Source organism: Crassostrea angulata, chromosome 6 (genome assembly GCF_025612915.1).
Source record: "Crassostrea angulata isolate pt1a10 chromosome 6, ASM2561291v2, whole genome shotgun sequence".
NCBI classification, from domain to species: Eukaryota; Metazoa; Mollusca; class Bivalvia; order Ostreida; family Ostreidae; genus Magallana; species Magallana angulata.
Window position 1 is genome coordinate 18,651,220 of NC_069116.1, and position 27,331 is coordinate 18,678,550.

General features: G+C 33.6%; 1 protein-coding gene and 1 long non-coding RNA gene across 2 annotated transcripts in view; one reads left to right on the forward strand and one right to left on the reverse strand.

The window, feature by feature from the left end:
- LOC128187929 (nucleolar complex protein 2 homolog) overlaps window positions 1-27,331 on the forward strand; it is a 55,803-nt gene that overhangs the window by 23,200 nt on the left and 5,272 nt on the right. The window lies entirely within an intron of this gene.
- Window positions 13,062-25,245, reverse strand: LOC128187930 (uncharacterized). The gene is made up of 4 exons (XR_008244107.1): window positions 24,982-25,245; window positions 24,126-24,180; window positions 14,133-14,334; window positions 13,062-13,519 (listed from the first exon to the last, which is right to left on the reverse strand). It is a non-coding gene; the product is annotated as an uncharacterized LOC128187930 (long non-coding RNA).

Genomic DNA, 27,331 nt, shown 5'->3' on the forward strand with positions numbered 1-27,331 from the left:
TGTAGTCAAGTGGTATTATGGTGGATGGAGGTTTGTACATTTTCATCCTTACTTGTATGTTCATTATCTTGATGGCATTACTGAACTAAAGAAGTGCGACACTATCAGCTTCTGTTAATACTGAATTCAGTGTTTTATGCAAGTTTCAAGCACGTGTAGTGACGTGATTTTGAAAAGCATCCTTAGGCAATATCATATCTTAATTACAGAAAACTGTTTGTCCTTTACTTAATTTTCTATATAAAACTAAAAAAAATTGTTAGGAGAGAAATTATAATTTTAAAATTTATAAGGAGAAAATGTATAAAAGGACACTTTTGTACAATTTTTCACAGGTCTATTGTGAATCTGAAATGTTTTACGTATATTTTGCAATAGTAGCTGGTATTTAAACCACTGTCACGATTTGGGGTTGAATATTGCGAACGAGTCGTTAAGCAATCAAAACTTTCATTTCACAGATATATTTTCATGAATGGAAAAATTCGTTTGACGTAATGGTTAAAGGTTCATAGCAACGATGTAACACAAAGATATGACGATATAAAAATGTACTTTGTATACCCGACATCATGGCAGATGATTGTTTAAACATTATGAAACACACACACATAAAGTTCAGAAACTTTTGAAAATAGTAATTCTTACGCAAAGGAGTTTAATATACTGCATGTGACATTAATGGCCAAGCGCCTACAGCATCGAGTTCATGCATATTGTATATCCGTTGTGCATGTTGAAGAGTAAAACCTTTGAAAAGACATGACAGTGCAGTAATATTCGCATTATTTTGTTTGTTGTCATGACAAAATAGATGAAAGGAAATGATTCTAGTAGATACTAGTTTGCGAATTCTGCATGAGTGTCCAGCTTTCCAGTACATTCTAATATACGATATGACAACAGTATGGGTATGTTGCAAAATGGTTAAATAACTTTAGAATCCTGTTTATGGCGCATTCATTAAAGCTTTTCAATACACAGACCTCCTTTAAGTTAAAAAATGCACCAATGGGTGTCGTACCTTGAGGTATAGAAATTTTGGCACAAGAATTACTACATGTTGAAAATGCTTCCTGAATCCTAGAAGCTACACAGATATCGCAACATTCCTTTAGTCTCAACATGCAAGACTCGTCACGTTTTATTTCTATTTAGAAACAAGGAGATTAAGCAAAGAATGTTTTAGAATAAATATAGACCAGCAATTCGAAGAAAAATTTCCATAGATAATTCAGTAAGAATTCACTAGGCTGATCCTTTATTGAATTTTGTAGACTAGTAGTGTATCTCTAACAGATATGTTTAATTAAGGTCAGTGGAGTGCTTTGGTCGAAATTTGTCGTCTCCTTTAAACAAAAAAGTTACAGTGAACAAAAGTTCTTTGCGCTTTAGTTACAACAAGAATGAAGAAATTTTCAGGACTTCCCCGTTTAACATGTACACTGAGCCCCATGGTAGGCTGGGCAGCAGGTAACTCCACGTGAGGCCTGACTGTGACACTGGTCACTTTAGTGTTATTTAGAACGGTCTTATGCGCTGAACCAAAAGACTGACACACTGGCCTGAGTTGATTGTGAACCTGATAAATCTCTCTCTCCTCTCTCTCTCTTTCTCTCTCTCTCTCTCTCTCTCTCTCTCTCTCTCTCATATAACGCTTTAAAATTTAATGCACGTACATTTTTATTATGGAAATAAAAAAAATATACAGTATGCAAATTTCCTCCTAGTTTCGGAATAATTTTAAGGAAACACGAGACGTATATTCCATTATTTTCCTTTGTTTATCTCCGCAATAAAAAGATCTCCACTATGTAATTCTGAAATTATATTTGATTTTAAACGACAATTTCTATTTGGATGTGTAGTTTCAATGGAAAAGATATACTTTGAATTTGTTTATCAATTGCATTTTCCGCGATTTATTCAGGAAAATTCAAACTATTGTATCTCAAAACAAAAATAGCCTGCATGGTAATATACCCTTAAATATTTGGCATAACCGGTTTAGGTGCAAATAAATAAGAAATAAATCTTCATGGAAATTTGAGAAACGTCTCATATGTCCTTAAAATGTGCAGAAAAATTTATAAAAGTTTTAGGGTTACAACTTAATTAAGTGAAGGTAATAATCAATAAAATACGTATGAAAAAAAATTTCTTCCCACTGAAACGATTAGAGTTCAGTCCAATCTGGAAAAAGTTATTGAATTTTCTTACTTTTGTACACACAATTTAGACGAACGTCATTCGGTTTCTTTTATCTCTTACTCCTACACGAGTAAATAATCGACATAGAACATCGAGGTAAAAGCATTGCTTACTATGGATGCAACGCAAGTCAATTATGTTGTCATCATACATCCACTACGAGAATTTACTCGCCTCCTTCTGCCATTCCTAGACTAGAAGAACGCGCGCCTTTGATAATATGATCTGTCATCGTCTGCTGTTCTGCAACAGACGAACAAACTAAGAATGTGGCATGCTTGCATTTTTCAACAAAAGTGATACAATAAAAAAAACACCAAATACTATATATATTAAATTCACACTTATTTATACCGTTACATTGACGGAAATACTCAAGTATTTGAAAAAATAATAAAAGAAACGAAAACCAGAGAAGAGATAAGACATCTGAATTTTGAACGCCAAAAATAAAAGGTAATTGATTTGTTTTCTCGTTAGAACTGGAATTTTAACTTCAGATCGGTGCACATTTACGTCATTTCCGTTTGTTAGATGAAAAGATTGGTAGGCGTAAGTTTTGCGTTAAGGGAAATCGATATCGTTGTATTTACATTTTGTTTCAAAATCATTCAGATTCGTTTTTATGATTTCTATAGATTATATAACAATTAAACGATCAAAAAGTATTAAGAAAATGCATGAACTAAGTCTTATTGCGTCCCTGCATGGCCAGGCTGTGTTCATATTTTGTTGTTAAAATTTTCTACTACGGTCCATATTGCGTTCTGATAGTAGTGGATTCAATCGATATGGAGAGCTGTATTTTACTACAGCACTACGTTGCAGACAATATTTCCATATATGGGCAGAAAGTTATCGAACATTCCAAGAAAATACGACAACGCCCTGTCTGGATTTATATAAGCGCATCATTTTGGCGGTGCGGTATAGTTTGGCTGTAGAATTGTATAATAATTTTCCTTTCTAGGAAAACGAGATATAATTTCGAACAGACCTATATCAGTCGTCTGGCAAGTCTTCCTAAAGCTGATACATGTCTTGAATGCTGAAGGAAAGCAGCGTCTGAAAAAGTTTATCTTTCTTTAAAAAAAAAACCCGCATACACACTTAAGATATCTATTTTTTTTAAAGTTGGATTACTCAAATATGATTCTTGGTTTGTTAAAAATTTTGAGTAACTTTTTGAAGCACGTCAAAGAAAAAGTGAAGGAATTTTCCAATTAATATATTCTTGTAAAATGTAAACAATTAACAGTAAAACAGAAAGTAATAGTTCTCTAAGGAATGTTATAATATCGCACATTACACGGTGTTCATGCAGTTGTTAACAATTTTGGTCAATTTGCCAAAAGGATATGGAAACTTGACAGTGCGTTTTATATTGATCTATAATCGCAATTAATGAAAGAATGTAATGTTTTGGTGCGCTTTAGTTTACCAATGTTACTAAACAAATGTACTGGGTAACTTTTGAGACAGAATTAGGAATTGATTAGCGAAAAATGCAATCAATGTTCCATGTGACTATCGTTTGTATATGCTTTCGTTTATAACGGGTTTATTTTTAAAGCCTAAGTTATCGATTGGCTGGCAGTTTGCCCATTGGGTCATCCAACAAAAAAACGCGGTCAAAATCAATAATTGGGTTTGGAAAAATTATGGAGTTTTAAATTTTTGTGTTGTAATACGTCACACAGTTACGTGGCCTTGTTTGGCGGCATGGGAAAGCGGGTTGTCAAAGCTAAGAAAGAAACAAGGACTGAAAGAGTCCATAGATCGATAGAATCCAGACACTGGGTCAAAATGGGTCCATGTAAATACAGAAATTTAACAGAAATCAACAAATGTCTTCTTTTGTCCTTCCGCCTAGGTACATAGCGGTTACTTTGATCTTTAAAATTTGAAAATATTACTGAAATGTATATAAAGTAAAAGCATGAACGATAAAGATATCCACAATTTGAATATTATAAATTGTAACATCGTATGTTATTGTACGGTTTACCATATAAACCAATGAACTTAAATACAATGTATTGTTTCATTGTATTAATTTACAGCTTACCACATACTATTAAACCAATGATTGTCCTCTTTGCATAGTATAAATTCTTGTTTTAAAAAATTGCAACAAGAGTTATTCGATGTTATAGGGCTATTTATTTTTACCTTTAAAGGGACTTGGACACGTTTTCAAATTTTATTTTTCCACTGTCAATGTTTATTTTGATGAATATAGATGTTTATAATGCTATGTCAAAATTTGGAAGTCAAATATCAAATTATAAGCAAGATACAGAGTTCACAATTCTTTGTTTTGTAGACAAAGCTCGAATATTGTCATTTTTTACATATATGTGTTGTATTAGTGTAAGTTTCAATGAAATGTAACTTTCTTTCGTTGGTAATAGTATTTATGAAGATATTGAATTAGTTTAAATTGTTTTTTTACATGTCATTTTGTCTAAGAAATGGTAATTCTCTACATTACATTTTTTGTAAACAACTATAAGACTCGAGCTTTGTTTACATAACAATCAATTCTTACCTCTGTATCTCGCTTGACCAAAATTGTAAACAACTGACTTAACATTCAATATTTTGGTCAATCATTTAAAATGCACAAGTAAACCATTTTATACATAAAAAATAAAAGTAAAATTTTTGATCTCAAATCGTGTCTAAGTCCCTTTAATTCTAATGTTTTTGTACAACAAAATGAAAAATAAAAGAAAACTTGCAACACCGCTTAACTTATGCCGGGCAAACCTAAAAGCGACACGTGTAAAGCAAACACCAAAGAAGGCCGATCTGTGGCAGTGATGGTGCACACCGACCTTATCAGTCCATTACTGGAAGAATTCGTGATGTTCGTTTATTAATATATCGTGTCTGCAGTTCATGCAAAACGTGAATTGACAGTTTTGGTTTGTGGGGTTTTTTTTTTTTAAAAAGAGGGCTATGATCTCGAGGGAGAAATCGATTTTGGCGCCAATCTGCTGGAATGCCAAGATTCTGGAATCTATCGATCAAATCTAGTTCCATGCTACATTTTTTCAGTTTTAGTATTTTTATTTGGCATTTATGGTGAATTTACACAAATTGCTATTAATTTATTTCAAAGTCTCAAATGCTTGTGTACAACACATTAAAAAGACTTTCAGTGATGAGATCAGTATATTCATTAAATTTTGACTGGCGATGTAGATGAATAAAGTCTGCGTACAACCAATATGCTAAAAGAATCTCAGAGAGAGAGAGAGAGAGAGAGAGAGAGAGAGAGTCTGTCTCCGACTCTCGGGTTTCTGAGCGGAGGCCACGTGGTTGAGGAGGCCGCCGACCGGGCGTTGAACTGTAGGAGCCGGTGAACTCGTAGGGAGGGGTTATCCGCATACTAAACGTCAGAGGATGTACAGGGCCGCGCCGCTATTAAATCGGATTACTCTTCCTGAATAACTATTTTTTCTAAGAAATAGAAAATTAGAAATTCGGGTCTTTGGTTTTAATGTGCATCAAACTACAAGAATGCGTGTCCATTGACAAACATATTGTATTGTTATAGGGTTTAAGTATTTCACGTTATTCAATTTTTTTTTTTTGGTGACATTCATATTAGTTGTAAATCGTGTAGTGTATTTATGTGTGCAGAAATCCATCGTTTAGCATTTAAAATAGGGAAAAGGACTCCATATGAAATTCAAACAAATAAGACATCCAAGACTAAAAAAGGGCGTTACTTTGCAAGACAACCCCTGAATATCAACTTCACAGATTCAAATATCTAAAATTCCAAGATGATAATTTCAGTCAAACTCGGTGTTTCAATGAATAAAGGTTTACATGGCTGCTCTGATTTTTCTTATCAGGCAATCAAATAAAACTTTGCTCACTGAACCAAGTCCAAAGAAACTTCATGTTGGAATTTTCCCCCCAGATATCGCTATCCAAATTCTTGATAAGCTTCATCATACTAAAGTATTTAAAGAAAATACTAAGTTTTCAACTTTCTGTCTTGATCAATTCTCTAATCTCGATCCTCCGATTAAATTCAATTAAAACCCAAAAATATATTTTTTTTTATCATTGTTTATTTTTTATAACTCATTCTCAATGTTCAACCAATGAGATAACAACTTTTCAACAAGAACACATTGCATTGCTTAGTGCTTTTACAATCATCTACACATTCATTCAAACACGGGTCGCATACTTGAATGGGGTTGCCCATGACGACCGTCTACCCAATAAGGTTAGGTTACATTCCCGCCAATTTCTGTTGTGAAGTAAAATTATTAAATAGAAGTTTCATGAATTTTAAATTCTATATCTATTCACAAATTCCAAATGGCAAACTATTTCACATATTATAAAAACAAAGTAGAAGCGAAGTTACAAATTTTCATGACTGCCCTACTGAGGTGTTCTAAAAATAGTACGGCGTTATCGTATCAATGAATATTCAACAGGGAAATTTACCAGCTACAAGGTGCGATCGATCTTCCGCATGCGACCCATGTTTACAACTTTTAAGGTCAATTTTCCCAATACATGCTCTTTAAATTACTTTTTTTCGTCTTTCACACAATAAATTACATATATACAGTCTTACATCCATGATTTTGACGAAAAGGTATGACAATGGAATATTAATAAATTAACTGTTAATATATACATTGTTCTCACTGTTCAATTCCATTTACAGGAATAGACATATGTCCTTCGTTGGTGTACGTTTTCCTTTTCAATAAAATCATCATTTCCACCGGAATGTTTCTAAAATGTCAACAACTCTAGACTCAAAGTCCACCGTCTGTTCTTCGACAACACACTCTGTTATCGGGGTTTTTCCCAGTATGGTAAGCCCATGTTATGCTTCCCTCTGTCTTCTCTTTGACTTTGTCGCATCTTCTGGGTTTCTGTTTACGGTCTCACGGAACTGAAAATATATCCAGAAACGACTGTTTTTTGGTTTTGTAAGCGACAAGTACTTTTCGCCACATCTTCAGCACGGGCGTTATTGTTAGAGAACATAGGGAATGTGTTCTCCGGCTTGGCACATGTTATTTACTTATGTATAGTTAAAAAGTCTTCAATCGTCAAGACTGAATTTGGATTTCCGTCTTCTTCAAGTCATCTTCACATATACTGACGTTTTCACTGTTTGGTTCCGAGTCACTACTGGAATCGTCGGACTCGCTGTGGGTGTAAGAATCGTTGTCCTCGTCAACATCTTCATACTCTTCCTCATCGGGACTCTCCTGAATGGGGTCCAGGTTGGACATGGCAGAGATGGTTCTTTGACGCTTTCTCTGTTCGAGGGATTTTGGCTTTCTCTTAGATTTTCCGCTCTTGCTTTTCCCGGTTTTTTCCTTGATGAAGCGGAAAAATGAGCTGAAAATGCCCCCTTTCTTCTCGTCTTTGACATCAAGATCATCTCTTGAGTACAGCATTTTCTGAATGGGACTTGTAAGTCCAAGATTAGGAAGCGAGGCAGTCGCACCAAGTGTAACTTTAGAATCGCAAAGAACAGGCATGGATTTAGTTCCATCGGTTCTCACAGTGTATGTATAGGTAGCTCCACTTTTATCCCGTAATGTAACAAGATAAGTCTTCATCTTTCGTTTCTTGTCACTTTTTCCAGACTTCGCTTGTTTCTGTTTTGCCATAGCAATTGCTTTCTTGTGGTGTTGTCCAGTAACAAATGGCATATAACCACGTGAAGCGTTAGGAAACATAGCCATGTTGATATTTTTCAAGACTGAATAAGATTCGGGTAAAACACAAAGTTTTGTTTGTAAATAAAGTCTAAGTCACAACGAGATGCGTTTTCCTCGAGCGATAGACACGAACTGAATTTATCCTCGTGTTAACGTTGTAATTGTACTCCGCCAATACAATCTAGGACAAGCGACCGATTCTTGGCAAAGTTTCAATTGACGTCTGTCTGGTATCTGGAATGTTCCATTGACAGATAAGAGGGGACGAAGATCGCAAATAACGATGTATACAAATAAAACGCAATGCAAAATACAACAAAATAAACTGTAGTTATAGTAAATAAAGATGTATAAGAAATATTGTAAAGGTGATTTCAGTAAGTAATTTGTGGTTCGATAGTAGGAATACGAAACATGATATCATGTTTTCAAAATGTTGTACATTTATAGACGAGTCCAAAATAACTTGGCTCGACGCCAATCTCGTGTATTCGCGCCTTGGCCAGGCGGCTTTGTTTAGTCACATGGTTTTGCTTGAACCTGGAATGTTCTATTTGGCAAATGTGGGTGACTGGGAGAAATTGGATGCTCATGTTTTGCGAATTTTCTTACAGAAGATGAAAATATATGGCAATGATTTGATAATAATTTATTTTAGTACATGTCTTTCGATATTGTTTATGTAAGTTCATTTGTTTTTTTCGTTAGGATATGAAAATTGAATGTAAATATTGAGTAGTCATGTGACTTGATCACCCCTATTTTAAGTAGAGACCCATGTACTTATCAACTTGAATGGAATGCCAATGGGATTGTTGTTCAGATCAACCAATCAGAATCTTACAAAGACCATTCAAGAGGAAATATCCCGTTGTCTGTAGTAACCCACGAGGTTAGATTTTTCGATCTATTGATTTTGGCGCGCTTGTTAAAACTTGAACACAATAAAACGTTGTTGGGAAAGTTTGCACAAGTACCTTGATATTTTATGGCTCGAGAAACAAGACTGCACTTGGTGACTGGCGGGACCCAGTTTAGTGATTTTGAAACATAATTTATTGCACTGAAAAAAAACTTTTTAAAATCTCGTGGTATTTATTATTTGGGCTCAATCAAACTATTGTTTTGTAAACTTCCTGTTAAAGTAACCGATTGATGTTTTTATTTACAACTGTTAAGTGTATAACAGTATTCAGGTATTTCAGGACTGTGTATCTATATTTCATTTGAACAATCTGTTGAGGGTACTTCTGCACGAAAGGCTGCAAAGGAGTATGTTTGTATCCAGGGAATTTCCCCGACGAGTTCACAATTAATTCTATTGGTCACATTATCCGGTAGCTACACTAAACATTTTAAACTTCCCTGCACATACACTAAATGCAGAGCAAGTAAATAAGGAAACAGATTGACAGATACAAACGTTGTAAATAATAATAAGAATCGAAAAATCGAGATGATATTAACGATTAACAGCTGTGTCAAATATTCAAATATTTTATTTCATGTCCAACATATATGCAAAATAAAATAAATAACTTTGATACATGTCAAAAATTTTGTAAATTGCACAGAATTATATGATTGAACATAAATTTAGTTTCAAGAAAATTCCTCTACTGGTTAAGATTTTAGATTTACCAGTAGAAATTTTAAACCCAAATCAAGAAACCAAGAAAATAGGTGAAATAAAAGAAAGTTAAACTGCCAAGGTGTAATAAATGATGTTTGAGTAGGACCAGAGCCCATCTTTGTCAAACACTCCACAAAACAAACTGTCTGGAACTCTGTCTTATTCATTCACGTTTCAGCCTAAGATAAGGGCTGCTATTTTAGGAGCTTATTTTGATATCCTACGTGTAATTTAGAGGGCATTTCGGGTACACTTTGATGGGTTTTGGCAGGATCCAATTTACCCCTTCTGAGTTTGTCCTGTGTGATTGTCGCATGGTATATCGTTTCACTCCTAGCTGCCTAAATATGCAGTGTGGTCATGGGATAGGACGTGATATAAACAATTTTTCTGTTGTGTATATGTTCTAAACAAAGTCCCCTGGTTTAATATTTATGACTGTCGCATGGGGCTTAGATCATGCAAACATGATGTAAACTTTTGTAAGAGGTATAATCCTCCATTTCCTCTAATTGTTGATGCTTTTCTGAGAAGGATAGTTGATATTTGATTTTATCAATGTGTACAATAAAAAGGAGGGAAAATTTGGATATAACATTATATTAATATTATATATATATATATTTTATCAAGTCTTTCGATTAAAAGGTGATAGTATATAAATAGTGCCTGTTTGGGAGGGTATAAACTGTTGAAATTGACACCCCGAGAAAACCATTGTCAACCGACGCGAAGCGGAGGTTGACAATGGTTTTCGAGGGTGTCAATTTCAACAGTTACCCTCCCAAACAGGCACTATTTATCTTATTATACTGAATGTCTTAATTTTAAAGAGAATTTTACTGCTTTTATATAGAAATGAAGTGAATTCTACGACGAACCGTACGCGCATAATTTACGCGCATGTAACAATTCGTTGTGTTACCCGTTGCCAAGTGTGTTGCTAATGTATTCTCTTTTGAGAAGTGGACAGGCATAGCCTACATGGAGGCTATGCCTGTCCACTTCTCAAAAGAGAATATTGCTAATGCTAAGGGTAATAGAACGGATTACCAACTGCATCTAAACCAATCAGATTTCAGTATTTATCATGAAAGTATAATAATAAAATATGTTTAATGATTTGAAAAAAGGGAAATTGGTTTGTATGATTAAAAAGTACAAGAATGATGTGTGTGTATTTAACAGTAATATTTGTAATTCATTCCTTGTAGTGCACTTGGAGTGCTAATTAAATACAATGTACTAGTGAATACAGGTACATTTTTATATATATATACAAAATGTTATTGATATATAATTAGATACCAAATATTTATATTGAACAGATAATGAATGTTTGTAAACAGTGATATTTTGGTTCAATGTTGAATAAGACTGAAAATAGAAATTTAAGCTGTGAAAGGCAAAGTATTCCTGGAATGTCCTGTATTTATTTTCATGTAACCACGCATGTAATCCTTTTTTCAAACAGAGGGAAATTATAGTAACAGTTACACTGTTGTATATGAATTTAAAAGGCCGTTTGCTTTCACTGATTAAAAATATATAGAACCTAGAACACCTGCAGACTAGAATAGCTTTGTAATGAATGTCCTTTAACTGTTTCTTTTAAATGGACTTTTAAAATTAAAATTGAGTTAACATATACATGTATCAAGCTTATTGCAGTCTTATCTCTGATGATAACAAGTTCTTATCAGCACGGACAGAAATTTACACTTGAGCCAGGTTTTTTGAAAATATCCTGCTCTTTACAGTTATGAAACTGTCAACAGTACATGGACATGACCTGGTCTCTCAACACAAAACTTTAGCGGGTCGCAGGCATGTTCCAGGAATTTTCTCTATCTTGTATGACTTCCGTCCCCTTTCAAGGACCACTTCCTGTTAGAGCAGCCTGTTTACGTCATTACAATGGGTTAGCTTAACATCTTCACTTGGATAAAGGGGAAATCCGAAGAAGGATGTTTTACCCTGTACATAAGACACTTTTGAGGCATAGTGTGCATCCTTGAGAATGAAAACTTTCCATTGTAAATTGGACATGTCAAGATATAAGGGTCCAAGGGAACTTGTTGCTATGACATATGCAATGATCAAGTTTTACTAATAGAAAATTCAAGTTTTGAAAATGTTGATATACATGTATATTTACATATTTAAAGATTCTTTGCAATATTTATTTTGATCAACATTTTCATCAATTCAGCTCATGCTTTGCACATTATTATCTTATTTTACATATTTAACAACTATTGTCCAGTTTGCTTTTCAATGAAAAAAATACAAATTCATCGATTTTATGTAGTTAATATGGATAAGAAACAGCAGCATGTGTCTCGTAAACTCTGTTCTTTGTCATTCTGCTTCATATATGTAATTAGCAATTATATGCAAGGTAATTTGATAATTAGTGTTCTTTGTAACGGTATCATTATATAGAAGGAAAATAACAACCAGTACATGTATTTGAGCCAATTATACATACATGAGTACATGCATATAGTATGTTGCACAAACAAGATGCACAAAATACCAGCCATGCTGCTACAAGTTCAAGGACAGTGGATGCTGATGGTAAAGAGAGAAACTTGACATCCAAGGTTGTCACTATATATACATATATACCAGCTCAGTTTACAATGCATTACAAATGCATATATATTCTTGTCCTGCAGCTTCTGTCCAATAATTGTTTATAAAAATATTATAGTTAATAATCATGATTGTATCATGATTTTGACTTTGGTACATCCTATTGACGACTGCTGCAGACATGTTATTTGATTGTGATATTTGTCTGAAGACCTGATGTACTTGTGTCTGAGGTAAATGAACAAATTCTTGTTCAGCTGTTTTTCACCTCTCACATTGTATTACATGTAGTCGGTCATTTGTCCTTGCTTCTCTACTTTGGCTACCTCCAAGCTTGTATCACTTTCCGCTGACTCTGAAGTTTTTGTTCAAAATTTGCATGTGAACGACCGCCAAGAATTTCAAGTTTGCATTTTTGGGACTGAGGTTAAGAACTAATTTGGTACAGAATTATTTTGCTCACATGGAAATATATGGTGGCCACTATAAGTTTTTATTTATGAAAAAGGTGAATATCTAGTGGATGACTTCAGATGACCGCATTGCTCAACCTAAGTGAGCTAAAAGGAAGCGCTCTTATGAATGCATTTTGAGGAGTCAGTGACTTGTTTTACTTCTCTCAAATATCAGATTTTTAAGCATAGTCAGGCACACAACTTGGGGATAATGAACTATCTTGACTCCCTATTGTTAAAGTGGGCAGGCATGTTCTTATAGCCTTGGCCTGGAGAAGATGGGCTCATTTGATTGGCTGTTCTTTGCCTTTTTTCGGGATGTGATTGGCCAAAAGGACAAGAATCTGTTTTCACAGAATTTTTAATGAATAGTTAATGAAAACTGTGAGGTCGTAGTACTATATAGAGGTTTTAGCGATCATTGACCCTGTCAGATCATTGTTTACATCCCCAAGACAGAAAAATTATCTAAATCATGATAAAAACAGATATCATAACGTTTTTTGCCAAGATAAAGCCTCATATTTTAACATTGCCATAATTTTACTTTTTAAGATCTGTTTCAAATTTCGATCATCTTAGGTTAGCTTGTATGTAAGCTGCTTTTAACTATAATGGCTATAATAATTTCTGTTTAATTATACATATCTGATGGATTTATTTCTGTTTGTAGTCCTCTATGTGATCTTTGGTTTTCCAGCAGCAAACCCTACTTATGGTTTGACCCATACAGTGAAATCAGTTTGTGATGTACATTTTTAGAATGAATTAAAATGCCAACACAGTAGCAAGATCACACAAAGCACCTCATCATGTGTCAATGATCAAATGTTTATTTTGGCAATCAAGGACAACCTCATGGTCACAGCATCTTGGTTAATCAAGGTCCAAGTTGCTTTCCTCTGTTAAAGAAAAGTGAATAATTTTTTTTAATACAGTGTAAATAAATCGGTGAAAATTACATCTGATAAACATATTGTAATTCATATTAGTCTGTTTATTGTCAAGAAGTGTTTCTTTAAAAACAGTGTACAGTATTTTTCCCCATCATGGTCGGGTTTGAAAGCTTTTTACTCGAAAATTTTCTATGACATCAACTGTCTTACCCTAATCTCTGATCTGTCACATTATTACGGAGATCAACCAGTAATGACATTTAAACATTTTGATTGTATATGAGAGATCCTAGAAGAAAGTGTAATGTAGATGTATAGATCAAGTTGTATGTACCCACCTACTCGTAACGTGGAGGAAACATTGGTACGCAGTACATGTAGGTCTATTAGTTATTAAATGGTGCGTGATCAAAACTCATAATGAAAGTTATTAATGTAGGGAATCTCAAGAGAAAACATAAAAAATGATTATATATAATAACTTGAGTTAGGACTCATCATTAATTCAAGAGATGCTGTGGACATTATGTCATAATAACCTTAATTAAGAAATTAGGTTACAATTGTATTCAACTGAAAAACACTAAGACGAAAATACAGACAAGTCAGTCATCCTCACCACAAATTATTGAATGTTTCTAAAATATTTCTGCTGTTTTTGGTTCGTGTTGACATTGTCCAGAATTAGAAACTGCACTTGATCAGACTGTTGCTAATGTGCTTGTGTAGAGACTACATTGGCATTATCCTGGCCCTGACAGGAAGCGTACTGTAATTACAATGTGTGTCTCAGGCGGTGACAAGCTCCACAGCACATGCATCTGTAATGAAATCCAGCAAAAAAAAGAAGCCTAGGTTTTGATTTAAAGTATTCTGAGAATTCGGGGTTTATTGTTTGTGTAGACAGCAGTGTCTCCAATACATTAATATTGTCCTGTCCATTATGCGATTACATTTCCATTGTGCATTCTGCATGCATTATATTGTGCATGAACTGAATATTAAATGTGAGGCATGTCATTTTCTGAAAACAAAAGCTTAGTGTCAATAGGAGGAAGAAGTGTGTTCATTCTCTCTCTCTCTCTCTCTCTCTCTCTCTCTCTCTGACTTAGGTTGGGCATCAAAATATATATGGCTTACAATGATCACAAAGGGGACACTTAATATTGACCTCTGAGTGAAGGGGAAACGTCAGGTCGGTTGTTGCCCACCTGTTCGCCCATTGACCCACTGTCTGATAGACAGGTGGAAAATGTCTGTAGCAAGTTTTGTCAAATCATCTAGTAATGAGCAGGTGCTCCTTCAACAAAAATGGATCAGAATGATTGATCACCCAGTGTAGAGTTTTGTCCATTATATAATGATCAAGTTGTTAAGTGCAGGTGAATCAAGTTCTATATAAATTCCTTAAGTATTTTACATTTGATCAACCGAGTGCAATATGTTATTCCCGCAGTGAATTGAAATAATGAAAGAGATATTTTGAAGTATAAAGTGTGTGTATATTTAAGTTTTTTTCTCTTCACAAAAATGATACTTGTAAATGCAGGCATCTGATTTGAGTTATCAAATACTTTGTAGTGAAACAGGATTTTTGCACATCAGATACAGCTTACTTAACAATACCCATATCAGCTTCCAAGGCTGAAACTGATCCTGCAGGTCTGATATGGATCTGCAAGGCTGACACAGATTCCTCTGGTGTTTTATTTTTGGTATAAAACGAAATTAACTTTGAAAAAATAATAGTTTAACTGGGTAAGAAAACCTTTGGAAAACATTCTCTTTAAAATTGTTTTGCATTCTTGTCTATTTGTATAACAGTATGTAACTAAAAGTTTGAGGAAGGGGTAAGATCACTTGGGACACCTTTATCGGTGTTTGATAATAAAATAAATATTATAAAATTTTAATATTTTTTTCATTTGATTTTGTTTTACCCACAAACTCCATAGTACTTGCAGTTTTTTGAGTGGATGTGTAAGGTATGGCATGTTTTTATTAGGTATGTAATAAATATAATAATACATTTTTTTCATATCATATATATGTGTGTATTTTTCTTTTGTTTTCTTGTCACAATCAATCAAGATTTAGAGCAGTTTAAAAGAAAAAAGCAGTTTATTTCCTGTTCCAATCAAGTTTTAGGGCAATTTTTAAAAAAATCAGTTTAACTGATTTTTTTTTTAAATTGCCTCAAAACTTGACTGGGACAGGAAGCAAACATCAGTACAATTTAAAAAAAAAAACTTCAGCAGGAAATTTAAACACAAAAGGATTTTGATACTTTTCATTTCTCTTAAAAATGTGGGTTTTAAAGAACTTGTTTCCTGTATTATATAACTAGAATTTACCCAATACGATAGAGTATTGCCTCTCTCTATTTTCCTGTTTCATGTTTCATGTTTTGTTTACATTTTGTTTGTTTGTAAACACCCTCGGTAGGGGTTTTCCAAAATTTGTACAGAATTTTGAAATGTAAATAATGTCCACAGGAAATCGTGTATATATATATATGCAAATTTTTAAAGTTACTTTCCATGTGAAAAAAAGTCATACAGATTGTGTCATCTTCATATAAGTGAATGATTACCACAAAAGTTCACTTGTACAGTCTGTCCCTTTTATGTACATGTGTGTATGATATCGAATTTGACTTTAAGATGATACAGTGGAAATTTTCATGACCAAAAATTTTCCTTATTCAACCATTTAATCACACTTCTATTTAACTAATTTTCATAAATACCAGGTATTTATTGAATATGGAAGTAAAAACAGAAGCTCATTTATAGCTTTTATGTAATTTTGACTTTAGTGATTTTTTATTTCTTGACATTAAGTGTTTTAACCAAATTACCATAATTTATGTTTTATCATCTATACTCGATCTAGGCTGATTATCATAATAAAAAAAAATCAGAAGAAAATTGAATAATGACTACTATCTGATTTGTGACCTTACGTTATAAAACTCTAGAGTTCACAGAGTTAGCGTGATTAAACTCATACGATATGTAAATTCATTCTTTAATTCAGAGTTGGGGTATACTTTATGAATTGACAAGCTGTTACATTAATGTTTAACCGGTAATCAATTTTTAATCAGATATCTCTAGTCAAATGCGTAAATTAAATAAAAAATTCATAGAAGAAGCTTACTGCGTGTGCCGTATTGTTTTAAAGTTTAAAACTTTTTACTTGAAAAACAAACCAAAGTTAAAAACTTCTCATTTCAATTCATATTTTAAATTTTTCTTTTGTGTCTTGACTGAGTAATGTAAGGAAATATTCTATAGTTGTTGCTGTTATGTTTTTCTGATCAGGGAAGTGTCATATATCTTTATTTTGGCTGTGTGTAAAGATGTCCAGGCGATTTGTCATAACTAAAACGCAATTAATTGTCCATTGTAAACTTGTTTGTTTCAGTTTTTCTACAATTTAACTTTGTGCATGTGATGATTAAAGACCGCATCATAACAACTTGAAACATCTACTTGTGGTTTGGATAGCTTGTCTGTTGAACCTTAGAATAGTGACATAACAGTGTCATTTTGTTTATACACTTTATACACAAACACAGAAAATGAAGAAATAGAATTCTTTGACCATTAATCAATTTATGATGTTTTGTAAAACCAAGATCAGACCATGTTTTGTAATGTTTGGACTACACAAAGTTTTTCTCTATAGATAAAGTGTCTTAGGGCATATACAACCCTGTACCTCAAAGGACTAAGTGCGGTTTTATGCAATTTTTGCCCCCCAAAATCAAAGTTTTAGAAAGAGCTTTAAAATAAGGTGAAAGATAGTTAAAATCATATTGGAAATAAAGGTGTAAAAGGTTATCACCACAGTGACGCCATATTGTAGAAATGATGTCATGAATATTGCATTATTTTGATAAATTGATGTTTCGTAGCAAAGTATGGGTGTTTTCCGATGGTTTTTCGACTGGGAAACATCGAGCGCAGGCTTGCTCAAGTACCATTTTTTAGTATAATATATATAACTATCTGAAGAAAAACATATGTTGAAATCGCACTTGAGCAGACCTGCGCTCTATACTTCCGAATGCAAAATATAGAGCAAAAATGAGAATATCTTCATTTGTTTGCAAATTTGCGGGAATTAGGTACCGGTAATTTAAGTGACGTCATAGATAAACAGAAGTGAGCAATGATGACTAAATCAAGATTAAAGTTATAGGCATCCTCTTTACAATGATTTGTGAAGATTTCAATTTAATACGATACTATTTAAAAATTGGTTGAAATCGGGGGCAGATATTTGACCATACCGCACATAGTCCTTTTCTGTATTTAACATGATACTCATATACAACCGATGTTTTATGAGAAATGACATTAAATGTTCTATATCTTAAGCAGGGTCTGCTTTAATGAAATAAATATCATTCCATGCACTGCTAAGTCCTTTCTTGTTTATAATATCATGTAAATCAAGACTAGAAAAAAGATTATTATGACAAGAAACTTTTTACACGCTAGTGTAGCATTTAGGAGATTTTTTAGTCAAAAAGATGTTGTGTATAAAGTCCTAGAAGGGTAATTCTAAGCTATCAGTTTATATTGAGTACTGAAATTTACAATCTTTCAAATTGGTTTTATGTTGCCCAAAACAATGAATTGTAACACATAGAAATTTTAAAAACAGAAAAGTACCAAGATTTTACTTCGCATTTAATTGTGCGACTTTTTTATTTTATTGTTGAATGTAAAAGAAATGCTAATTGTGGTTAATTGTCCCAGAATTTGGACTATTGTTGTCATCGTTGACAAGGTCCATGAGTTTAATTCGTTAGAAAGTTGAACTTCACATTCCCAATCTTAATATAAATATTCATCTAACCTTATTTCATTTTCACTATATAAATGTACTCTGATTTCTAAAAAACTGCCAGTCTTTAAGAGCTTTAAGTGCTAAATTCATGAGCACTTTGATATTGTGTACACTTGACATTTATATTATTATTACAGTACTTATGCAGGCACAGTCAACTAATATTCATATGAACGTAACTGTACAGTGATTTTGAAGTAATGGACATCTCACAGCAGTGTGACATCACATGTTTTATCGATAGTTTAGAATATTGAAATAAAAAATCAGTTCAAGGTATAGCCTGTTTGGTTGAGCACATTCAACATCAAATTGGCGCTGGTATTATTTAATTCTTGATTTTAATTTTCTTGCGTCAATACCTACTGTTCTCTTTAAAATATTTTAATACGTCGGGACCTATTAAATCGTTGAATAAACTCTGACGCATTTACATGTGTAGCCCATAAACAGGATAGAACCTATACCATATGTGAGGTCTCGTCGGTCTTCATCATCATATCTATTTGTATTTACGTTTTTGTTTGTAAACAATTAAAAACCCAAACACTATTATACAATGTATGTAAACAAAATTTTAAACCTTTGAAGTTGCCTCAAGTATACCAATGTGTCGCATGATAAAACAAGGGATTGGAAAACTACCACATATTCAGTAAGAGGTTGGACCTTTAGTCAATGGAATAAAGATATGTCTACATCAGATTTGGGTTAGGATTTGAAGTTTTATTTCTAGACATTTCAAAGGAAAATGCAAATCAATATCAGTTTTATTTCAAGTGAAGTCAACTTTTTCCCTGTTTATTATTCCATATGCTAATTTTATGATGATGAATGTAAGGAATTGTAATGAATGTGTGAAGATGACATTTTCAAAGTATATCATTCAGGGAACACCCATTCATAAAGAAGTGTTGTATGAATGAACAGGTTTATAAAAAAAAACCTTAAAATTCCACAGGTGAAATTGTCCTAGAAAAGGACGTGGCAGTACAAAGCTTTGAGAGGGCCGATCCCCTCCTAAGGAGCGTACAAATAAGATTAAGTTGCCTGTACTTCAGGCCATATAATCTGGGCTAGCAGTTACATCTTCTAAAGAGTATGTCCTTGTTTGGATGTTTTAAGAAGCATTAATATGAAGGCTAACGAGGCTAAGATATGAAAAATCTTCTTCATTGAGTCATTAGAATTAAAAAATGTAGGACATTTCAACAACAATTAGTCCAGGTTTAAATGTAACCCTTTGTTTTAAACAATCAACCAAACAACAACCCCCCCCCCCTTTTCGGCCACCAAAAAGACTTCTTTCTATTAAAGGCCAAAAAAAAAAGAGTCTTTTACTTGTTAAACTTTAAATACATGTTTAACATAGTTATATATTAAAGCCTGTTATTGCTTTAACATTTAAAAAACATTTTTATGTAAATATAACTAGATTTAAGCATATGAAATTTGTGATTTTATTCTTTTATGACTCAACGTAAATGACATTGACAAAAGCACGGGAAGAACATAATTCTGTCATCTAAATACCACGCAAAGTTCACCACGCTGGGTAGACTGTCTTTGTTTTAATTAACCAACAAACACGACAATATTCGTATCATGAAATACCTTTGGATTTTATATAAAACCAGTTTATTCATTGAATTTTCAATGCTTTGAATATTGTAATCTTAAAAAATTTTTGGCTGATATGAATTTCTAAACGGAGTATAATTCAGGACATTTGGGTTAGGCTTGGTTGCATTTGATCTTTAAGTAATGTTGTTTTGTTTTTTTTCTTTTATGAGAGTAAAGGGACAGAGTGAGTAGGGATGTGTGTTGGGTGTATAATAAGAAATTATCAATACATGTACAGTGCATTAGCAAATCCTAGAGAGGAAATGTCTGATTTATGATTTATTAATCATCAAATTTAAAATATAGCTCAATTTTTGACAGGGTTTTCCAAAGGAAAAATCTGGTTATTGAAATGGTGAAAATGGCAGGTGGGTGGGTGGTGCACAGCCACTCTTCCTACAGTTTTCAAGATAGGAAGTTGTTGTTTTGCATATCAAATGTACATATATCAGAGATGTGCATATTACTTGGATTTTGAATTTTAATAATTTATGAAAAAAATACCACCTGTTGAACTTCATTATTTTTTTTGCAAAATATTGCATTTGTCTGGAGAGGTAGTGTTTATCAAAAAAGGGTTGACATGGATTATGGATACAGTTCACACAAAAGAAAACCTGGTTTGCGGTCACATTGACAGCTTTTCTAGTTTGGTGGATTTCTTTGGGTCTTAAATTGCCTTCAAATTAATATCTACAACAAATAATTCAAATATAGTGTTTAATAAACCTATATTTGAATTATTAATAAAGACTGTTTATTCATTAGACATCTAGTCAATAAACTATCCAATTTGACTTGTATTATTTTGTAATGTGTTAATAAAATGTTGTTTATTGACATAGCTTAAGTCAATGCACAGACAGGTCTGCATCTGTGTCTTATTTTCCAGGAACTGGGTTCACCAGCTGTCAAGTGAAAGCCATGGTAAATAAACCAAGGAATATATGGTTTAATGATTAATGATATTCATTTCCTAGAATTACAAAAATATGTCTGCAATCTGAAATTCTCCTCTGTCATGATCAAGTCATTAGAAAACGGAATGAAAATTAATTGAGGGACATAAAATACAACAGTTTGAAGATAAAGAAATGTGACAGTGCTCTGAAGTTTAAATAAACAATTTCCTTTGATGGAAATAATCTTCAGAGTAACATGTACAGTCAAACTTTGTTATCTCAAATTATATATATGGTACTGTTTAAACTCTTTGAGATATCTGGGTATTCTAGATATCGAGGGTAAAATACTTAAAAAACAAGAGATGTTTGTGAAACACTTATACCCCCCTCCCTTGGAGACATCCATAAAGAAAATGACATAAACTGCAAATATTTGGAATTTTTCTAAGTCCAAGGGGCATAACTCTGTCGACAATTGCTCTATCATACCCAAAATCAAACTTGACCTAGATATTTTTTAGATAAACCTATATACTAAATTTCATAACAATATGTGCACCCTCTGCGAAGAAAATGAGCGGAAACTGCAAATAACTGAAAATTTTCTGTGTCCAAGAGCCATAACTCTGTTGAAAATTGCTCGATCATACCTAATATCAAACTTGATCTAGATATTATCATGATAAACCTGTATACCAAATTTCCTTTGAATATGTTCATCCATTGCGAAGAAAATGAGCGGAAACTGCAAATAACTGGAATTTTTCTACGTCCAAGGGCCATAACTCTGTCGAAAATTGCTTGATTGTACCAAATATCAAACTTGACCTAGATATTATCATGATAAACCTGTATACCAAATTTCATTTGAATATGTTCATCCTCTGCGAAGAAAATGAATGGAAACTGTTGGTGGACCGACTGACTGACAGACAGCAGCAAAGCAATATGCCCTCCCTTCTTCGAAGAGGGCATCAATATGCCCTCCCTTCTTCGAAGAGGGCATAATAAGTATTTGGGACTTCACTATTCCATATATCCATTGTATTCGAGATATCAGTGTTCGAGATATCGAAGTTCAACTGTATTTATATATTCCTTAAATGCTTATGTACGTCTCTGGTTGTATATAAATATGAGCTGTGTGAAATTTCTTGCTTCTTATACAGTTATGATTGTAACCATGAATGGGTGGAAATGTGAGACCCATTTTAAAAGTTTTGTAGTGGTTCTGTCAGCTTCTGTGTAATAGTTATTTCTAAAAGTGGTTTAGTGGTTCTCTGTACTAGTTATCGTATTAGGAAGTCAATTATAAATATACTTATATGTGTACTGTAAATGTAGGTGGCTTGTAACTAATGATATTGTGATGGGTTTTCCTGTCCTTTACTCATGAAACAAACTTAGTAGATGGAATATTGCTTCCTACTTTCATGAGATGCTGTGATACCCCAGTTTATGTAATGACTGAAGGTCTGTATATGTCTCACTGTCCTTAGAATTTATCATAGACAAAATTATGAGACTTAATTCCCATAGACATTGTAGAACTGATACCTGCAGAGATTAGAAATAGATGTTTTGAATAGCCTAAAACAGAAGATATATGTATTGCTAACTTGCTGTCTAGGAAAGGGAAAAACAAATACACTTTCAAGATATACTAGTATTACTAAAGATTAATGGCTTCCAGTCTAGTTTATGGACATTTTGTCTTCTAGTTAAACATTACTAAATATTAGCTGATCTTTTTATAAGCATCTCAAAATAATCACAATAGTTTTATTAGATAAAAAGCCATTTATAACATTTTATAATGATCATTCATTGTAGACAGTCTGGTTTCATTGTTTTATAAATAGCATAAATGATCGAAAAAGAAGCTCTCAGTTAGGTGAAGCAATGAATTTGTATGCATAAAAAGTCTCATTTTAGCATCTTGGGCTGAATGGAATGTCTATATCTTACTCAGGGCAGTAATAGATTTATGGCGGAAGCTGTCAGGGCTATGACAGATGATTTTGTGCTGTGTTGAGGTGCGGCATATTAAGGTGTGCCCGGACTGACCTCGGCTTGCCATTGGCCTGCTAACCTACTGACTCCCTCTCTCAGGTGGAACTTTTCCACGCATTGTATTTTGAAATAAAACACTTATAAAACTGGTCTATATTGGGAAAGAAAAATACAGAGTTGCATTTACGACACTATATATAGAAGCTAACTCTAAGGGTTTAATTGACCGTACATTGATGTTCAGTCTGGCTGAACATTCACATGTAATCGGTTGTGAAGACAAAGACTTGGTCTAGTTACTTCCAGTTGGTCTGAGAGATGACCCCAGTAGATTATGCTCAGTAATAACCCCTTTTAATTTGGCTGCACAAAGCCATTGACTTCAAGATGGTTTAAGTGTCATGCAGACTGTTGCAGTTTGACCTTGGTGTGCTTGTAGCTTCCTGACCGAGTGCCATATCTGTACTCACTAAAATTTGGTCGGGAATAAGACGCAGATTTATTGAACTTTAGTTTGATAGAAAGACTTAGTTAGAGACTCTCACCTTTTGGTAAATATTTGTATTGTTGGGAATTGCTTCACACCAAGGTGTCAAGGTTTGGAAAGGCAAGCTTGTGAATAGGAACAGACCCTAATGAAGAAGAAATGTTACAGCAGTAATTGATCAAATTCTGTCATTAGCTTATCGCAACTTAGTGTGATCTGCTCAGAACTTATAAGCAGAAGTCAACACTTCAGACAGAGGCAAGTAATCTAATGAATTGAAATCGGCCAGACAGACCACCCACTAGAACTCTAGAGATCTCAGACAGATTTGTAATACTGGCATGGGAGGGGCTAGGTTTTAGGTCAAACAGAAAGCCATGCAGAGACTCTTCTGAAAATTCCCACCAAATCTTTATACTCATTCAGTTTTCTTTATCAGAAATCTTCAAACCTTTTTGAATTGGTTTTCATTAATTAAAGACCAAACCAATTTAGGTAATGCATTCTTTGTTCCCACCAAATCCTTCCCACATAGAAAACCAAAACATTCACTTGTGAGTATATTTATATGTCTAGTTGATATCAACCCAGTGCATATGTTTGTTGGCACATCAGTTGGTGTCTGAGTACCTCAGAATGCAAATGTGTGACATCATTTCCTGTACCTGGCATCAGTTGTATACATACATGTGCCAAAGTCACACGTTTTAGTTATTCGTACCTATTATATTATTACAACCTCAGATTTCATCACGAAGGCATCAATCTTTTCTAATCTATAATAAAAAATAAAAGCAATAAATAGATATGCATAATTTATTTTTCTGTTAAAATAAAACCACACAGTAAACGTCTTGATTTTGGGTATTCTTGCTGTTTGTGTACGAAGCCAAGGCATTTTTCGGCATGTCATATTGTATGATATTGCTGTCTGCGTATTTATCCCACAAAAACAACCTACAGTCATTAAGATTACGTCATTTTCCTGTGATGGCTGTGTTTTTTCTTTACTTTACATAAAGAGGAATTTAGATGTCTATCTTATTAAGCTCTAGTAGTTAACAGACTCTTCAAACATACTGGTTTACAGATAGAAGAGTTTGTATTCAAATTTGTGCATTAATTATGGATGCCAGACATCATGCATTCTTTGATGTTGAGGGCCTTTTATAATGCTACATTAAAAGGTCCTGGAATAGGAATACTACTCAAATTGCATTGTTTTTAATTTCCATGTAAATGAACACTTTTAAATGGCATTTCTTTTATCCTGATCAATTTCTGTTTGTTTTTGGACATTGCTACAGGCTTTCAATCAGAAAGCTCTGGGGACTTCCATTAGCCAGTGTGGTATTAAACTCCCTGTTTCTAGATTCTAACCTTCAGAAAATCTGTGTTTCAGTGTTAGTAGAGGAAGATTGCATTTTTAACATATTGATTTGTCATCCTGTGATGACTTTAGTCTTAAGGGGGAAAAAAATTCTACTAACCTTGGCAGATATGATATTGCAGAAACAATGAAAGATAATTCCTTATCAGGAGAGGATGCTAATTATGATGGAGAGTTTTTGTTTTACCGTGAAGGTAACGGCATTAGTCGGTTACTAGTACATGTCCTTGGTATACCCTGCCTCTCCAGCTGCTGCTGCCTTGAGCTGCCAAGATGACTAGTTCTGCAACGATTTGGAAAAGATCAAACACATACTTGTGCTGCTGATGAGAATTAATTACCTGAGTATATGCACAGAAATATTTCTTGATTACAATACAGTTCATTATTTGACTAATTAATTGCAAATGCCAATTCCATGCAAAGGTGATTGGTTTCTCTCTCTCTCTCTCTCTCTCTCTCTCTCTCTCCTCTCTCTCTCTCTCTTTTCACGCTATAATATAATCAGAACACCAGATATTGTAATTAATCTGGAGAGAGAAATTAAGGTTTATTAGTAAAACTACTACATATTCCAAATTTCTCAGATAGCAATCAACCGAGTAATGGTGGGATGAAATACTTGAATCAGACAGATCACGATTCGGTGACAGGACATGTATAGGGCTCCAATATTAGTCCCAGTCGTGTTTGCCTGCGAGGAACACCTGTTGTTTCCTTCATGAAACATCCAGCAGACCTCAAAATTTTACAACATAAAACAAAACTTGGTCATGAACACTTCTTTTTTTTTTTTTTTTAATTGAACCCTGAAGTTAAACTGGTGGTTAGACATGTTAATCTGTGTCAGTGGGTTAGACCCTTCTAATAACCACCCTGCAGAGAAAGATTGCGTAACTTTCTTCAACACATCATCATCTACACTTTGATTCAGTTGAAGCTTCACATGAGTAAAACAGAACTCCCTTGCTTATCAGCTACACTTAGTCATGGGAATTTATTCAATGTATTTGTAAAAGATTAAGTAAATTGGTGCAAGCTCAAGAGGTATCAGCGTTTCAAAACATATGCTCTTGAATCATGTTCTGTTTTAGTCATGCAGTTTGAAATTACGTATGTATAACTCTGATATTATATAACTAAACCACAAAGGTGAAGAAAATTAATTTTCAATTTGAAAAATTAAATTTTCAGAAAATGTCCTGGAAAGTGTTTTAAATTCCTTGAGTTAAACAGGTATAAAGTTTTTGTGGATAGTTATTTACAATCTCAAAAATCAGCAACTTTAAATAAAGATTTTCAGATACTGCCCAAGATAATGTTTTGATTTTGTTTGTATGATGTGTGTCTGGAAATCAAAGCACTGTGACCACCTGGTACCAAAATAAATCAGATCCTTCTGTCCCTGAACCATCCTTTCTGAGAAATGAGCTTAGACAAAAACGTGTGCCACTGGCTACTTAATGCAGGATTGACAATTTGACAAATTGTTGTTAATTTTAATGAAAAATGTCCATTAGCTTTTACCAGACTGTTTTAGCCTTTTTTTTATATGTATGCATGTACTCTTAATTAATTACACTGCAGATTTTCCAGGTACATCACTGAACTGTGGTGATAAATCACACTTGACGTGGAACTGTTCAGTGTCTACTGAGTGAATTTGGAGATGTACTCCACCAAAGGTCATGACCTTAACTTTGACCCCAGAGTGCACTGTTATGAGTGGTAGATGGCACAAGTGGGCAACAGTGCAGTGTAAATGTTGTTTGTACTGATAGATGTTTGTTGTGATGTCTGCTTGAATAATATTTGTTTTGCAATTAGATTCCTTTAATATTTTCTCATATGATAAAGTACATCACACCTATACAGTATACATTCTTCTAGATGTCTGAAAGAAACGGATTCATGAGAATTATATTGCTTGTCCAATTTTATGTTTAACAAATAAACATTACCTGTAGGTTTCAGTAGCATAGCTAGGAGAAGAAGTACTTTTGTAAAGTATGGTATTTCTGTGTTTAAAATAAGAGTTTACTTAATAATTTAGAGCGATGTGGATATTTTTCTGCATTATCGACCTTTCATCCACAAACTCACTGAGTGTCTTTAGTTCAGTAAGTGGTTTTAACCACTTACTTTATTTTGCCCGAGTACAGTAAAACACGCTTATAACAAAGTGCCAGGGACGGGTGATTTTAATTCGTTATTAGCGACATTCATTATATTCGTCAAGTTTACAACATATTTTATAGTCATGGGGAATGAAAATCACTTCGCTCAAAGCGTCAATTCATTGTAAGCGTGTTTGCTATAACCGTGTTTTACTGTACTAGTATGTAGTAAAGATGATACCACATCGCCCACATGAACTGGTAACTATAGTAAAGCTATAGGTATTTTATACAGTGAATGTATGAGTACAACTACATGCAGGGCAATCTATAATTACAAATAACATGCAGTGTGGGTAAATTTCTCTTGAAATTACTAAATCAATGCCTCAAAACATGGGTGAAAACCTGTGCTTAGGA